The sequence below is a fragment of the Taudactylus pleione genome, unplaced genomic scaffold, assembly GCF_031769625.1.
Source record: "Taudactylus pleione unplaced genomic scaffold, aTauple2 ptg000087l, whole genome shotgun sequence".
Classification (NCBI taxonomy): domain Eukaryota; kingdom Metazoa; phylum Chordata; class Amphibia; order Anura; family Myobatrachidae; genus Taudactylus; species Taudactylus pleione.
This window is the reverse complement of record NW_028284489.1, coordinates 8,933,459-8,943,952: the sequence shown is the minus strand read 5'-3', so window position 1 is coordinate 8,943,952 and position 10,494 is coordinate 8,933,459. Positions and strand designations below refer to the sequence as shown.

The window sequence follows — 10,494 nt, the reverse complement described above, 5'->3', positions numbered from 1 at the left end:
TACAGCTTCTTCACACCAATCCATTTAAAATCACATTGTACATTGTTTATCAAGAATGTGATGTGCTTTCCAGCATAAATAATGCATATTTAGTGCTTATTGCAGCTTCTCTTAATGTGGTGTACTTAATCGCGTATACTTAGCTGTCCCAAAACTGCATGCAGAAATTTTAGGGGTCTATTTACTAAGCAGTGTTAGGAGACAGAGTGAAAAGTGATAAGAAAGTGATAAGGTGCCAGCCAATCAGCTCCCAACTGTCATTTTTCAAACACAGCCTGTGAGATGGCAGTTAGGAGCTGATTGGCTGGTACCTTATTCCTTTAACTGTCTCCTAACACTGCTTAGTAAATAGTTCCCTTAACCTTTTACCAGTGTGATTAGTGGATGGTTCTGTAAAGTAGCGTGATTTACTTTAAATGGAGTTATTAGATCAGCTTTATGTGCTAAATGGCATTTGCATTGGTGGGACTAAACTCATTAAAAAAAACCCTGTATATTCCTAATAGTGCTGACTGCATACATAATTAAAATTCCTATTATTTGGCATGAGCCAGTGTATGATGTCAAATATAATCTTTTTTTATCTCCTCCTGCCTCTATTAGCTAGTGATATCACCAAATCCAGGTTGCTCCATATGTCCCATACATTTAAGGTGCCCACACACTGAATGACTCGCAAACGATGTGATGTCGTAAACAATTTCCCTTGAACTCCACGGCAGTACTGAACAAACGATATCATCCATAAAGTGTTCATTTTGACAATCTACTAACGTCCTAACGATATATCGTGCGTCGCTAACTATTTCCAAATCGTTAGATCGTTAACGAAACATCGTTTACTTTCCAAAACGCCTGACAATTTTTTATTAAAGATTTCTTCTAAATTTAAATAATGGGCTGGACTAACTAGGGGGTATATAAAGCAGCCGCCATTTTAGCTCTTTGCACTTCTGCTCTGTGACTAGTGAGGCTTGGTGTATACCTGCTGACCTCTGTACATTGCTATTGTGCTCTGCTTTTGTTTTTGGCTTGCATTAACATAGTGTGTTCTATACTACATTCTGTGGTGATGGATCCTAATCGCTATAGAGTTCTGTTATCCTATGCTGAAGGTGAGAAGACCCAGCATAGGAGGAGGTTGAGATCTTGCTGTGGACAAAGGAGTGGCTGCTGCAGAGGTATAGTCACTCACACGTTGCTGCTGATGGAGATCCGTGAGAACAATCCTGACGACTACCGCAACTACCCGCGTATGGATGATGCCACCTTCCAGGAGTTGCTACGTCTGGTGACCCCCTATATGCGGAGGCAGGATATGAACCTGCAGAGGGCCATGCATGCAGACGAAAGGCTGTTAGCTACTCTGAGGTACCTGGCTACAGGAAGGTCTTTTAAAGACCTGAAGTAATGGGCCTCATCATCCCGGAGACCTGCAAAGCTATTGTGAAAGTGCTACAGTACCAGTATTGTAAGGTAAGAAAACAACATCACTCATTTGTTGTGAATGCAAAAAACTGTTTTTATTGAAGTTCGTAAAAAAAAATTTAAGTGTAAAACAGTAGAAAAACATTTTTCTGCGACCAACATAGCTGCTTGCCTCATTTCAATTTGTAAAAAACAGTACAACTATACAAAATATTTTGCTGAAAAAGATAAATACAATTTTAACACTAATTTATCCACAAGTTTTATCATTCCCTATAAATATGGTGATGTATGCTATATGGTGTTTCTGGCGCAGTTCGAAGAGGAGAATAAACACATGCTGTAAGTGCATAATGAGGTCCCGGCCCCATCAATGTGCACTTACAGCATGTGTTTATTGACCTACTTCAAAATGCGACAAAAGCACCATATAGCATCCTGAATACACAGAAATATATGTTCACATATAAATTCGGGCGCACATGAAATGTTAATAATTAAAATACAACGATGTCTTAAGAGCTGCTTTTAAACGTAATAAATCTGTAATATACACCTTGATCTCTCTAAATGGGGAAAAAAAAGCCTGGATCTATAGTCAATAAGTTGAATAACTGTCCTAATCGACCAACATGTTATTTGTAACACTGACTTAACCAGACAAGGAACGCTTGGCATAAAAAATAACAATTTATTACATAACAGTATTTTTTATGTTATATATTATTAAGATATCAGTCTAAAAATATAGAAAAAATATCACACGTACAATACCATACAGGTTGGTTCTAAATGGTCTTAGAGAGAGATATATATATATATATATATATATATATATATCGCTTGTATGAGCATAGTTGATACCTCTGCAGAAGGGGTCTCCTATATCAATGCATGATATGGAACCCAATAATTGATCCCACATATTTATTGGGAACTGCACCATATTTATTGGGAATGATAAAGCTTGTGAAGAGCAGGGGAACACTTCACAGATTATAATAATCTGATCTCTCCTCCTCTGCCTTTAATAAGGCTGAGTATATAGTTGATGGGTGGGGGAGCAAGATGTGATGAGGTGGGCAGGTAGGTGGGTGGGGGAGCAGGTTGTGATGAGATGGGTCGGGGTGTAGGGTGTGATGGGTGGGAGGAGCAGTGGTGCTAGTTGCTTGTCGTGCCAGGTATGTCTCAGATGGAAGGAGGTGGCTTCTCCCCTGAAATGACTTTCGGTGCTGTTTCTTGGGGGGGGGGGGGGGGTTAGGTGGCACAGATGAATCCACCTCACTTTCTGCGTGAAAAGAAAGGTGCTTGGTATGTCCTGTTCTCTGGTTGGAGTCTGTTAATTAAAAAAATGAAAACTTGTAATAATTTTTTTTTTGTTTTGTTTCTAGTTCGGAAAGCCATTGCTGAGGAATTTGAAAGGCATTGGAATTTCTTAACTGCAGAGGAGCCATCGATGGGAAACATCCGTATAACCCCACCTGCCAACACCGGATCCTACTACTATAATGGCTACTTTAGTATTGTGGTTATGGCGGTGGTAAACGCTAATTACGAGTTCATCTTTCTTGATGTTGGAAAGCATGGCCATGCATCAGATGGTGGGTCCTTCAAAAATATGCTATTCTTCAATATGCCTCAAAATCCCTGATCTTGCCGCCAGTGGAGGAAACAAAGAACGGCCTAAATTTTGTGTATGTGGCAGACGAGACCTTCGTACTGCATGAACACATCATGAAGCCATACGCACAAAGGGCCTTAACCAAAGAGAAGCAGATCTACAATTACAATTTTTTTGTGCTCCTTGACAAAAACTGTTTTCAGGTTCTGGATTTTTCTTCGTACTGAATCCAGCGATGCAGCTTCTTAAAAAGGCCTGCTGAAGTCTGTCAACCATTGCAGCTCCTGGTTCCGTTTGGACTTGTTGGCATAGTCCTTTGATTTTATCCGCCAAAGACACTCATGGTCCCTGTACGTTTCAATTAAGCCTTGGATAAATTCTCGATCCTTATCTGTGAGAAAACAATCAGAATAATAAATTTATGGACTACAATTTTGATATGTTGACACCCCCAACAGTGAGGGTGTCCAGTTTTTTTGGACTATTGTGGCACCCAGTCAACGGGGGATCCTAACCCTTATTTTAAGCATATAATACACATTTGGGGACAGTTATTTAATACAGTAAATTTATGCAAACGTTTTTAATTTTTGGATTTTTGTGTAAAATATTTTAAATCTGTACATAGTTTGTTTTTAATGTTGAGTTAATGTTATTTTTAATAAAGTTTTATTAATTTACTCATCTATCAATTATTTTATACACATTGGCATTTGGGGGGGGATAAAATAATTACACCTATGTCCCTACATTGGTGATCAGTGGGATACACATTGATGGCCAGCAGTACACATACCAAAAATCTGAAGAATCGGGGGTGAAATCTGGATGTGTGCTGCCACTGCGGTCTCCTTATGATTCTGTGCAAAATGGAGGGTGGGATTATCCAGTCAAATGCCACTCAAATAAGACAGATTGTACAATTAATTGTACAATCGATCGCAGGTGCAAAAACACTACCGATCTGCACAATCGTTAACGAGATTGCTAGAACTTACCTGCAGTAGATAAGATCTGAAGATACAACAAATGACCTGTGGGGCCGCGAATTAGATCGTTATTGTTCCTGGAAGCTGCACGTTTTTAAACAATGTATTGTTCTGAAGCGTCGTCTTCGTGCAAATCGAGCCTAGAATCGCCCAGTGTGTGGGCACCTTTAAATCTGACTCACAACAGTATAGTTATCCAACAAACCCCAAACATGTCTCCCATGAGTCTCCTGAGGTGGGTATTCATCAAAGCTTGGAGAGCGATAAAATAGTGAAAGAGAAAGTACCAACCAATCAGCTCCTGTCATTTTTCAAGCACATTCAGTACAAAGCTGATCAGTTTTTGACAATTGCAGAAACTCACAAAATCAAACACTGCCTCACTTGCAGCCCTTTCACAAGGTGGTTTTCACTCTACACACACCTCCCATGCCTGCAAGCATACAAGGAGGTTGTGTTGGAATACTGTTTTCCCCACACGGCACATTCCGTTTTACCAAATGTCCCCTTATTCATAGTCACAGTTTGTGAAGTATATGCTATTTGGATTTTCATCCCATTCTCTCTGCGTGTTGTGATGTTTCATTCCCCTAACCTAGACCAACCAACTATTTTTTTAAATTTAACATTTCTGTGCCTGGCTCACTCATCCTCAGACATCTCCACCATCACCATGGCTGATTTCACCATCCCTAATGAGAGTCTGCATTTTCCTTCTCCCTCCAACTACTCTATAACCTCCCCTCTCAACCTCTCCCAGTTGACTACCTACTTAAAGGGATGGCCACTGTCTTGATCTTGTATTCACTAGATTAGACTATGCTCTGTTTTTGATTTCCGTAACACACCAGTAATCGCAAATACGCGCTATAGTGTGTATTTTACCCGGTATCGAGGACAGAGGACTCCCTATTTCAAAATGGGTGGGTCCCCGAGGACGTGCTCCACTGCGGCCAATCTCTATCTCCTCATTAAATGAATGATGTCCCTGGCCCGACTGCAGGCAATAAAAAGCAGAGGCAGAGTTGAGCCAGACCTCTTCGGCGCCTTACTAGATCATGCAGCGTCGCTACTCTACAGGGACATGCGGCTCCGCGAGACACAGCTCCTGCACCTGAGTGAAGACCTCCAGTAAGTGTAAGCGGGTAGCAGGTGGGGGTTTGATGAGCAGGTGACAGGTGCTCGAGGTCGGCTTGAGGCGGAGCGGCGGCAGTAGGACACCTCTTATGTTTGGTGTTTGCTTATGTCTGGGAGGGGGAGTTGCCAAAAGCTGCCGGGCGACTGTCCATACTCGCCGTCCCGGCATCATGGAGTGATTGGCTGCCTGTCATTATAGTCCATCCGGAGCTCAGTGTGGTGTGCACAGAATCTCCTGAGATAGCTCAGCACACCAATGTACACTGAGCGTTCCCCGCAGCAGACGCAGTAATGACAGGCAGACAATCTGGTGTCACTGCTGCCGGGCCTCTGTGAGAATATACAGCTGTCCCCAACAGTGTTTTTTATATAATATAGATATATAGAAATATATATAGATAGATATATATATGTGTGTATATGTGGTTCATTGTACACAAACTTTGTTTGAGCCACAAAATTATTGAAAATATTCCATAAAATGAACTGCAGGCTGTATGTATATGGTGTATATAATAAATGCATTCTATGATTAGTTTTGGGGCACATTCCCAAGAAATTTAATTTTGGTATGCAAACATTCCAAAATATGCAATATTCTGATATCCAAAATACCCCTGGTCCCAAGCATTTTGGATATGGGAGACTCAACCTGTGTATATATTTTTTTCCAATTGTCTCAACCCTCTTCCCCATGTGTGCCTCTGCCCCAAGCCCCCATGTGTGCCCTTGCCTGCTATCATGTATCCTTCTGCCCACGGAAAGGTATATTTCCCCTTCTGTATTTGTACCTGGAAGTGACGTGCACTAAGGGCTGAAGTGTGGTTCCCTGCCCACATAGTTAACTAAAAAAAGAAACTTGTCCCCTTGCGGGCTCGCTTTGCTAGCCTGGCTTCAAGCTCGCTACGCTCGTCACAAGATTGTATTCCCCCTCTATGACCACTTGGATGGTAGGGAATGATGTTGGACAGTTGCTGATGACGTCAGCGTACAGAAACTGAAGGGGATCTAGCTGGAATTCTCTGCCCACTCTCCACAAATATGCCTCTGCCCACCCAGCCTTGTTTAATTTATACTGGGCCCCACAAATTCTAATGTTACCCTGCCTGCTCTCACCGTGCTGCATCCTTGTACCCTGGCAATGCGTCGACATGATGTCACGTAGCTGCATGCCACCTCCCGCTACAGTGATACAGCAGCGCATTGAATTTCAATCAGTTTATTTTATTTATTTTTTCCTGTGGGGGCAAATGTTTCTGTTTTTTTTTTTCTTTTCGTTTGTTTTTTCCGGTGAGGTCCAGTGTCTGGTTTTTCCCTATCTGGACCAATGTGTTTGGTGTTTTCTTTCTTCCAGTGGGGGCAAATGTATTTGGTATTTCCCTACTGGGGCCAAGGGTTTTTTTTTTTTTTTTACCACCAGAGCCAATATGTGTGTTTTTCTTCATGTGATGGCCAATGTGTTTGATTTTTCCTACCGGGATCAATGCCATCTGCTACATGTTTCATGGGCTGTAGCTGCTAAATTGTTAGATTTACAGAAAACCTTAATTTAGATGGAACCCAGAAAAGGTCAGCTAGGACCCTAATTTTTTATAAAGTGATCACTGCACACCTTTCCCCTATTATTATTATTATTATTATTATTATTATCCTTTATTTATATGGCGCCACAAAGGTTCCGCAGCGCCTTACACAGTACATAAATGAGCACACAAGAAAAACAGTTATTAGCCGTACAATACAAGGCAGGACAAGGACATGGTTTATAGACATAGCTGCATAACACAAGCAGCAGGACATAAGCAACCAGGTGTTAGGTGCTGTTGTGGGAAGTTAGGAGTAAATTATACTATAAGTAGGGGGAGGAGAAGCACATGAGGGACGAGGGCCCTGCTCGTGAGAGTTTACATTCTAAAGGGGAGGGGCAGACAGACAGGGGTGACACAGATAGGATAGATAGTGAGGAAGGAGCATGGAGGATATGTGTGCTGCGGAATGTGTGTGTATAAGATGACCTGATATGTCAAAATTAAGTCCTTCATCTATCTCTGTCAACAAATAGATTTTGATTATGTGTTATTTACATGAGAGATGTACAAAAGAAAGTTGTAGCACCTTAATTATTGTGTGTTACAATGTAGCATCTAAATACAGTACATCCAGATAAAAATGCAGCTATTATGGGACTGTCCCGCCATCCTAATACAGTAGTGACTACTTTAATCCCAGCTGCTGGGTGCTATGCCATGCTCCTATCAGTGGGTGCATCTCACATGCTAGACCCACCCACAAATGGGTGCAGCCATGCCCAACATGTTGTGGTCCCACAGGTGGTGGTTGTGCCTGGGCCCAGAATTTCTCTTAGCAGCCCTGGAGGTGACAGGCAGAACCAGGAGGGCATAGGGCTTAGTGGTGGGGTAACAAGACCATGGAGGGAGGGAGGTGGCTGAGAGTGGAAGAACAGGAAAGGCCGGGGAAAGGAGCAGAGGGTTGGAAGGCAGACTGATGAGAGAAAAAAGGGGGAACAACAAGTGGAGGAGACAAGAGGGGGAGGATAGGGATGGATAAAGCAGAGGATTATGTGTGCACTGAATAAGGGGGGTGTTTGAAGTAAGCGTGTTCATGCTGTGGACAAGGTAATAAGTGAGATGAAAACGAGTTAAATGTTCAGAAATACAGGTAAAAGAACAGTGCTGCTAATGTATTAGTGCAGCTACAAAAGTGATATATAAAGAGAGGTGTGTGAGTAGTGGGTGCGGGAATTAGTTATTAAAAGAATGATTAAGGTGAACATATGTGACGCAAAGGAAAAAGGCAATCCAAACGACATTTTTTGTAGTATGAGGGGAAAAATTACAATGTACAGAGCCCATCCAGTCAGAAATTTTATGAACAACAAAGATCAATCAATAGGAGCAGCACGCAGATAGGGGGGTATTGCAATGTCCAAGCAGTGAGTGCAGCAAGGAGAGTCCTAGGTATTCATACAACGGCAGATGGTGAATTTGGAAACTCACATAAATATGTTGCTTGATGTCGGTCAGAAGGTGTTCTGGCTTTGAGGATGTTTTCCCTCAGTTTTCCTCCAGCTTAACTCCAGCGTAACTGCGTCTTAGTTATTAAATTGTAATTACACTTATAATCTAACACTCTGAATCTAATGCAGCCTAAAGCTGGCCACACACTAGACCAACTTACATCCAACCAACCAACTTGTTAATTGGCTGGAATGAAAATCTGGTAACGGATGGGAGTAACTGTTGATCAGCAATTTGCTCCTAAATGCCATAAAACAGATGATAATGGTCGTCAGACAAGTTTGTTAAATGTTTGATCTAAACAATTTGTTCAAACAGGTTTTGTTCATTTTCCGGCGTTTGGGAGCAAATTGCTGATTGTCATTTGCTTTCATCCTTACCACATTTTCATTCCAACCAATCAACAAGTTGGCTGGTTGGACAGATAATCTTTAGATGTGTGGCCAGCTTTACTAATAACTAAAGTTTCAAACATGTGTCTGTGTGCTCACTGATTGGGACCCCACCCCCAGAGCTCAACACACTAAATTGGGATGCAATAAAGTCTTAGATAAACAGTTTGTGAGAAGGGAGTAGACCATCACAGATTCACAAAATATTCCTAACTTCCTCTATAGAAATTGCTCCTAATATAGCAGTAGTAATAATTTACCTAGAGTAAAATCTTTAAAGCTGTGCAATAGCAATCAAGGTAACAGCATCTGATGAGGACTGTAGTAGCAGATTACCTGAAATCCAGAGAAAGGGAGAAGTCAGATCAGTCTTTGCATGGTGTGCATATGGCTAGTAAGATCTCCAGCGTAACTGCGTCTTAGTTATTACATTGTAATTACACTTCTAATCTAACACTTTGAATCTAATGCAGCCTACGTCTTTGCAGCCTTACTGATCACTTCTCAGATCACAACCTTATCACCAGCAAGCCCTCCTCTGTGACTTCAAGTTCTCTTTTTATTAAGCTTTACCAAACCTGCAGAAATATTAAATCTATTAATATTTTAACAACTTCTTACATCTTTGCAACAATCTTTTTCTCCAATTTCTACATTTGCTCCTCCTTATATTGCTGTACCACATCTTAACAAGACCCTACTACTCTTCAGTCCTTCATGTCCGCTACAGCATTCTGAAGTAACATGACCTCTTCAAACATTTAAACGTCATTGGCGTCAAAAGGTTCTGCATACTGCAAAGCAAACATACTTCCAGTCTTTCATCTCTGCTCAAGCTTCTAACCCAGAGCACATTTTTAATACATTTAAATCCCTGCTCACTGGCTACAAGCAGTGCCCAGGATTTTGCTGCCTACTTCCATGACAGGATTGATAAGATCTGTTCGGGACCCTGTAGGTATCCCTGAATTTGCCTGTGACTGTATCACCTGGACTAGTACTACACTAGTATCAGGACTGTGATCTCTCAGATCCACAAATACTGATATAGTGAGGACAGCGCAGAATATGATATTCACAATTCACTATTCTATCACTCTACCCATTATAGCATACACCTCTCTTCTGTCACCACCAGTGGTAAATAATGAACCACAGGTCCCCTAACACTTTTAGCCATATTCAATTAGAGGCGAAGTTTTCGCCTGTCCGACTGTTCGCTTTATTCGCCTGTTTCAGAGGCGAATTTATTCCGTGCTCGTCCCCGCTTTTCGCCTAATTCAATTGCAAAAATTTGGGGTGCTTGAAAATGGGTACAAGCATGTTTTTATGTCTCTAAAGTGAACTTTTAAAAAAACATGAAAAATCCACCTGCAATCCGAAAAACACCTGACCCATACTTGTGGACCCCCAAGAAGTCTTTTTCGCTACTGTTAATGTTTATCCCACCACTTTTTTAATTTTCACCCCAAAAATGACATGTCTTTTTTGGGGTGTTCTTAGGTTTTAGTTTCTGTTTTTTTGTGTATTTGTCCTTTGGGGGGCTGTCCCAAGGGGTCTGAGTTGTTTCCCCACGTTTGCACCCCAAAATAAAGATTTTGCATTTCTTTTCACCAGCTATTGATTGGGGAATCATTTTTGGAGAATTGTTTCCACTTAGGCGAAATTGTCCTGGAATTGAATTTGGCGAATTATTTTTTTTTAGGCGAATTCTTCACAAAAAAACACGCGAATATGGCTTTTCGCCTCTAATTGAATTCCCCTCTCTATCACAATTGCGCAGGCTCGGTGACCAAACTAGAACACCTTTTAGGTGGTCTCCAGCTTCTATCGATATGTTATAGCCTAACCTTGGCAATCTAATAACTTCCTCAAAGACAGGAACCTGG

At 41.4% G+C, this 10,494-nt stretch overlaps 1 protein-coding gene across 1 annotated transcript in view; it reads left to right on the top strand.

The window, feature by feature from the left end:
- The window catches only part of KLHL26 (kelch like family member 26), a 53,268-nt gene that overhangs the window by 928 nt on the left and 41,846 nt on the right, over window positions 1-10,494 (top strand). The gene's annotated exons all lie outside the window — the stretch shown is intronic.